This window comes from Eptatretus burgeri, chromosome 15, assembly GCF_056783735.1.
Source record: "Eptatretus burgeri isolate ZD-2024b chromosome 15, Ebu_testis_v1, whole genome shotgun sequence".
NCBI lineage: Eukaryota > Metazoa > Chordata > Myxini > Myxiniformes > Myxinidae > Eptatretus > Eptatretus burgeri.
This window is the reverse complement of record NC_140975.1, coordinates 6,681,300-6,688,747: the sequence shown is the minus strand read 5'-3', so window position 1 is coordinate 6,688,747 and position 7,448 is coordinate 6,681,300. Positions and strand designations below refer to the sequence as shown.

Genomic DNA, 7,448 nt, shown 5'->3' with positions numbered 1-7,448 from the left:
CCTCCCATCCACACCATGGTAGAACAGTTTGAAACCACCTCCAATGCTCCTCGCCTTACTCCCCATCCACTTGGTCTCTTGTACACACAGTATGTCCACCTTTCTTCTCTCCATCATATCAGCCAACTCTCGCCCTTTGCCAGTCATCGTCCCAACATTCAGAGTTCCAACTCTCACCTCCACACTTCTACCCTTCCCCCTCTCCCACTGCCTCCGGACTCGCCTTCCCCGTCTCCTTCTCCTCCTTCGCCCAGCAGTAGCACAATTTCCACTGGTACCCTGCTGACCACCGGTACCGGTGGCGGTCGTTAGTAACCCGGGCCTCGACCGATCCGGTATGGAAATTCGTTTTGTTGTCCGCATAATGATTTGGCATAGGTTTTTATGCCGGATGCCCTTCCTGACGCAACCCTGGTCGCCTCTTACGACACACAGGGATATGGTACACCTATTCTAACCGGGGCATACACCGGGCCCAGTACAACTGGTGCTCATTTTGCCGACCTCGGAAGGATGGCAGGCTGAGTCAACCCCCTGGTGTTTTCGACTTGGTTTATATATATTTATATATATATATATATTTATATATATATATATACACATATATATATATATATATATATATATATATATATATATGTATATACATATACATACATATATTAATTCAGTGTCCCAACGGGGCTTGAACTCAGGACCTCTTGGGTCCCAAGCCACTGCCCTTACCACTGCGCCAACACCAGGCTTACATACATATATATATATATATATATATATATATATATATATATATATATATATATATATATATATATATATATATATATATATATATATATATATATATATATATATATATATATATATATATATATATATATACATACATACATACATACATACATACATACATACATACATACATACATACATACATACATACATACATACATACATATATATATATATACATATATATATATATATACATACATACATAAACAGATATTATATCTAATTCTAACCACTGACTCATGAACTGATATTGAAGATCGGCGCCTTCCAGGTGATGTAGAAAGCTTAAATTTTGCACGCCGATGGACATCGAAGCTGATACACCGGGTAAAAAAAAAAATAAAATCACAGAACCGTCGAAAAGCATCCGAAAATAAAAATATAAGTAAATGAAAAAAAAAAATGTAAAAAAAAATGCAGGTGAGCGATTGGGACAATGGGGAAGCACAGTTCATTATTGCTTAGAATGCGTAAGCATAACCTGCCAGTATATACATATACATACATAAATATATACATAGTCTTTAAATCAACATGGGACTTTCAAAATGACATCCAGTATCCCACCACAGAATGCTCATCACTCATCCGTAGAAACCCAAGGAAACATTGGCATTCAGGGCTTCATAAGGTATGGTGTGTGTCGGACATAAATATTGCTAATGGCTCATAAAGCTTCTGAAATAAGCTGAAAGCACTTGGAAGAATACCTGAGAGAAAGGGCAGTGCCTCTGCACAACGAAAGACTTGGAGAACTTTCTCAACTTGCCGGATGGGAAGATACTCGTTCTGCAAACTCGTGACTATGTGGATCGCTGCAAGGCCCGAGTGGAAATCTCCGAAGGATAGCTACAACTGAATGGACTGTTAATATGGATTCGGTATTTAAGGCCCTGTCACACCTTGACAATTTAGCTAGTGTATGACTGACGTATGCAAAATTTGGCTAAAACGCTGGCACACGTCGAATAGGTTATGGGTAAGTTTGTATACGTTAAGAGTACGCTGGTATACGTCGTAGTACGCTGGCATACGTCGTAGTATGCTGGCATACGTCGTAGTACGCTGACATACGTCGTAGTACGCTGACATACGTCGTAGTATGCTGGCATACGTCGTAGTACGCTGGCATACGTCATAGTATGCCGAGGTGTTAGACAAATTTTCCATGCTTGAAATTTTTCGACGTATGCCAGTGTATGACTCACACGTTCCGCATAATGCTGGCATAAGTTGTAGGCACGTTACACGATCGTTGACACACGTCGACACACGTTACTTGTAAGTTACTCATAAGTCGAAACACGTCGAGGTAATGTTTAGCGTACCCGAAACTTATTTCTAACCTATGAGTAACGTGTAGTAGGCACGTTACGCGATCGTTGACACACGTCGACACACGTTACTTGTACGTTACTCATAAGTCGAAACACGTCAATGTAATGGTTAGCGTCAGTGTTCCAGACTCCCTTTTTTTTTTTCTTCGGTATGACGGTGATGTTAACACTTCAATTTCTAGTGCGGTTAAAAATATAATATAATATAATTATTAGGCTGCCGCTCAACGATTTAAATCATAACCGCACTAGAAATCGAAGAGTCAACATCACCGTCATACCGAAGAAAAAAAACCAAAAAAACAACCAGGGAGTCTGGAACACTGATGCTAAACATTACCTTGATGTGTTTCGACTTATGAGTAACGTACAAGTAATGTGTGTTGACGTGTGTCAACGATCGCGTAGCGTGCCTACAACTTATGCCAGCGTATGCGGAATGTGTGTCTTACGTCGAGTACGTCGAGAAATTTTCAGCATGCTGAAAATTTCTCGATGTACTCGGCATACTACGACGTATGCCAGCATGCTATTAACGCATACAAAACTTACCCATAACGTATTCGACGTGTGCCAGCTTGGTTTGGCAAATTTTTCATACGTCGGCATACGCTGGCGAAAACGTCAAGGTGTGACAGCAGCTTCACACTTCGATGTCTAGTGCGGTTATGATTTGAATCGTCGAGCCGCAGCCTATGAATAGCCTACGCCACATGATCGTCGGCGATACGCTGCCACACGCTATGCATAAGTTAGACTATCGTTGGGCATAGGTTGTGAACACCTACAACACACTCAGCATTCGTTGCTATAAGTTATCTATATGTGATTGAAACGTTCTGTGTACGATACTAATATGTTATGCATACATCCAACATGTTATTATACGCCCAAAACTTTAAAAAACATCAGTAGTTCAGCGTACGCCAGTGTTTTACGTACATTTTGAGACCTTGCCATACGCTGGCTAAAACGTCAAGGTGTGACAGGGCCTTAATGAACACTAATGTGTAAGGACATATCTGGAGCTTTTGACTTTCTACTTACTTCACTACTGCATTGTTCGGAGGACACAGTTTTAGAGTTGGGAATAAAGATTATGATCATGCATTCTCCAACCCACAGCAACAGACATCGGCGTCACTTTACTCTATACTGTGACCTCACGATAGCATCTAACCTGGGAGCTGTCACACCGACCCAGGTCTAAACAGTCATCATGGTGTTGCAGGTGATACGTCAATGTGTGCACCATCCCTCGGATAGATCTTAAGCTATTTGTCCCATTTGCCAGTATTAGTGGGACCATGTTAAGGATTCCACGGAATGATTAGCAAAGAGTAGGCAAGCTATCGCCAGTGCACTGAACTAATTACAAATCCCTGCTCTAACCAATAGAGGGCACCGCATCAGCAGCACAATACTACCAGCAATGCTGCAAACCCACAGCTCGGTGCTGCACACAAAATTATGATAATAAAGAACAGTGAAAAACTTGTCTCCGTGAAGGCGAATGTTGGTCCACGGATTGAATCAACAGAACGTTGACCGTGGGAAGCATGGAGAAGCTAATATTTTAGATGTTAATCCAATGGCGGCCTTTTTTTGCTCGAAAATAAGGGTTAATCCACAAAATGTCAGCTTCTGCTTGCTTCCCATGGTGGTTGGCATACTCGATCAACATTCTGTTGATTCAATCCATCATCACAAAAAGCATGCCTGGTGTTGGCTTCATGGTTAGGGTAGTGAGCTTGGGATCCTAAGATCCTGAGTTCAAATCCCACTCAGTTGTTGAATTAATACCAGGTGGGGTTGACTCCACCTGTCATCCTGAGGTCAGCAAAATGAGTGCCAGCTTGCTGGTATCCTGTGTCAGAATGGTGACCTGTCCAGGATAGTGCCCAATAGCCAAGGAGACTGCTTAGGCAGCACCAACGCTCTGCACAGAGGATGGTTCCAATGGATGGATAAAGAGCATGGAGACTACCTCATAGCCACCTTTAAAGCATTTCAGTCAAACTTCTGTTTTTTGTCTTTTAAACAATGTTAATTGTCGAAAACATTTTACAGATGATGATGATCAAAGACAGGTACTTCTCATAAATAGTTATGCGAAGCTAAAGATGTTTCATAAAGAATCTTAAATTATTACCTCCGCGACCGAAGGTGGACGGTGGTTATGTTTTTACTCCTGTCTGTCTGTTTGTTTATCTGTGAGCAGGATATCTCAAAAAGTTGTGGACGGATTCGGATGAAACTTGGTGGAGACATTGGGTGTGTGACGAGGACAAGTTGATTTGATTTTGGTGAAGATCCAGATTCGAATCTCGATACTGGAATTAATTATTTTTTTTAAACAGATTCTTCACAATTGTGAGATATGGCCAATCTGTAACATGATCTTTCAAAACAGTGCGGACGTGTTATGACAAAACTTAGTGGATGAGTTGGTGAGGTGCCAAGAACAAGCTGATTTAAGTTTGGATAAGGTCCGGATCCAGATCCGGCTTATCAATGGGATACAAAATGTAAACTGTTCAGCCTGGTGGAGGTATGCGCTCTACCGAGTGCCGTTTTAGTTGAAAAAACATATGGGCAATACCCCTGGGAGCTCACCTGGTAGCGGCTGGATAAGGTAACCACTCGTAGGCATGGATGACCCACACAATATGTAACGGAGAAGAAAGTAAATACCTGTGGACTTTTGTTTAATGCCATGAACAAACTTTGGTACATCATGGGTGATGAAGGTTGTGGTCAAGTTTCATCGAAATTGTGTGTGGTTTCAGAAAAGAAAGTAAATACATATTTTTGGGGGCAACCCCTCTCCCCCCTTACACCCCCTTCAGACCCCAATTTTTTCTAATGTCATGAACAAACTCTGGTACACCATGGGTGATGAAGGTTGTAGTCATGTTTCATCAGAATTGTGTGCATCGTTTCTGAGAAGAAAGCAAATACCTATTTTGGGGGGCAACCCTGTAAACCCCTTTAGGGTCTGATTTTTTAATGCCATGAACAAACTTTGCTTCGTATACGGTGATGAAGGTTGTGGCAAAGTTTCATCAAAATAGTTTGTGTAGTTTTAGAGAAGAAGTTGAAAGTATTTGTGGATGGATGGACGGACGGACAGACGGACGATGCCCCATCCCATAAGCTCCCCAAAACTACGTTCCAGGTGAGCTAATAAAGTGGGAAGCGTTTCCTTTAAGACTATCCCTTCCAAAAAAAAAATTACAATTTCATTGCATGTATGATAATAAAATGATGTAATTGATTGGAGTTCAATGTAAATTCCTCACTGTTACTTGATACTTGCCCTCTAAAGTTGTTTTTGTAAATTATAATGAGATGCTTATGACTTTCTGAAACTTTGCTGATTGTTTAACCCCCTCCACTAAAAGAGAGGCTCAAAAAGTCAGCTTGTACAATTCAATAAGGTCACTCAAGTTAGCTGATAGTCTTCTTGGAGATTTTGTCGAATAAATATTTATCTGATAGCGTGGGCAGTGGGACAAAAGTTGGACACAACAAATGAGAGAGAGAGAATGAAAAGGAAAATAAGAGAGGGAGAAAAGAGAGGAAACAGTACCCAGCAAGTAAGTGTGTTCAGTTAATGGGGATAAAAAGTATCACGAGTATGGCTGGGAGGGTGATACAAGATAGAGGTGCACCACCTACTTGAAGTCCTGGAGGAAGGAGTGGGGGTCGTACAGCCTCGGGAAGGTGGTTCTAGATTTAGGATGAGTAAAGAGGACCAAAAGAGTTGCGGTGTGCGGATGAGCCTGGATTTTGGAAGTTCGATCAGGAAGGGGTTACTGGGAGAATGTGTGTGTGTCCTGGAGAAGCTGGGGAGGATCAGAGAGGGATGAGAGAGAGCAACATCAACAGAGAAGTGTTAAATAACAAAGCAATGTGAGACCATCAAGCTTTATTCTTTGGCCTCGTCATACGAGCTGTAAATAATGTCGAGACATTTAGATTCCTCGGGGTACGGAAGAGACAGGCAGAGATGTGATGCTGGTGCCCAAGATAATGGGAGAAATTACAAACCTGACTCATAATTTAACTTGTATTTACATTATTTTTGTTTAAGGACCAAAAGTTGGAGGTGCCAAAGATAAACAAAATGTACTTTAATTTACTCCATTTCCTACATGTGGACCTAACATCCTGCAATTATGTCATCTGAAATTACGCCGATCACTTATGCGAAAATATTTGATTACTTGCTCATGGTTCACCAAATAGAGACCAATAGCGTCATCAAAATGGTTATAAATCAGGAAGTTCTCGTAAGGAAAGATGGTGAACCGGACAATCAAACAACACATGGAATCGTGTCACGGTACCAGCCTCAAGGCCTATTCTTATGTTAGATATCACGGGATCCTTTACTGATCGATCAATATAATTGTGGACAGGCCATCCCATAAACACCAACTTGAAAAGGCAGGGCACTATATGACAGCAAATGGAGCCCAGGAACAGACAGATAAGAGGTGAGAAATCCTTTAAGTACTCACAACAGGAGAATGGCAGGCAACTCAAAACAGGGCCACTTAACAGTTAAAAGCAAGGAGATTGCAATGGTACCTTCATGGACAATACGAGAACATACAGGTAAAATTGAAACCTGTTCAATGATAGTTTATGACATCTGAAATTTGGCTCCAGCTAGTCTATTATAACCTGGTGTTGGCTTAACGCTTAGCGGTTAGGGTGGTGGCTTGGGATCCTCGGGTCCTGAGTTCATGCCACGTTGGCTGCTGAATTAACACCAGGGGGTTGACTCAGCCTGTCATCCTTCTGAGGTCGGCGAAATGAGTACCAGTGTAGCAGCCAAAAGGCTGCAGACGAAGGGAAGGGGTATTGACGGATTTATTAAAATCTGGTACTGGTGTGGTGCAGGCATGATGGGCCGAATGGTGCCTCCTCCTGCATACAATTTCCTTGCAATCCTTGTCTCGCATCAACAACAATCCTCATGGACTAGTTGAATTAGCCTGTTTGTTGTTCCCACCTGAGCACTGAGCTCATGATATTGAGATACCAGGATTAAAATCCCTTGTTCTGCATCGATTTGGCTATCGTCTCCTAATGTCCATGCCCCTAAATGTAACACATGTACAAACATTCGCCATGAACCTTGCACACTTGTAAAAAAAAATAAATTCTGCCAGATCTTTTAGGAAGGATGCAATGTGTTTCTTGTCAAGTCAAAACTCTCCATTGAAGACCGAAAAGTTAAAGGTAGCTTGACAGACAGATCGAGGTCTGGCCAACAAAGGTGTGTGTGTGTGCCATTGACACAGT

General features: G+C 41.7%; 1 protein-coding gene across 4 annotated transcripts in view; it reads right to left on the bottom strand.

Moving 5' to 3' along the window:
* Window positions 1-5,952, bottom strand: part of HTR1F (5-hydroxytryptamine receptor 1F) — a 26,582-nt gene extending 20,630 nt beyond the window's left edge. For all 4 annotated transcript variants that reach the window (XR_015051751.1, XR_015051752.1, XM_085857334.1 and 1 more), the window contains exon 1: window positions 5,814-5,952. The gene's annotated coding sequence lies outside the window, so the exon portion shown is untranslated. The remainder of the gene's footprint in view (window positions 1-5,813) is intronic.
* Window positions 5,953-7,448: the final 1,496 nt, after the last annotated feature.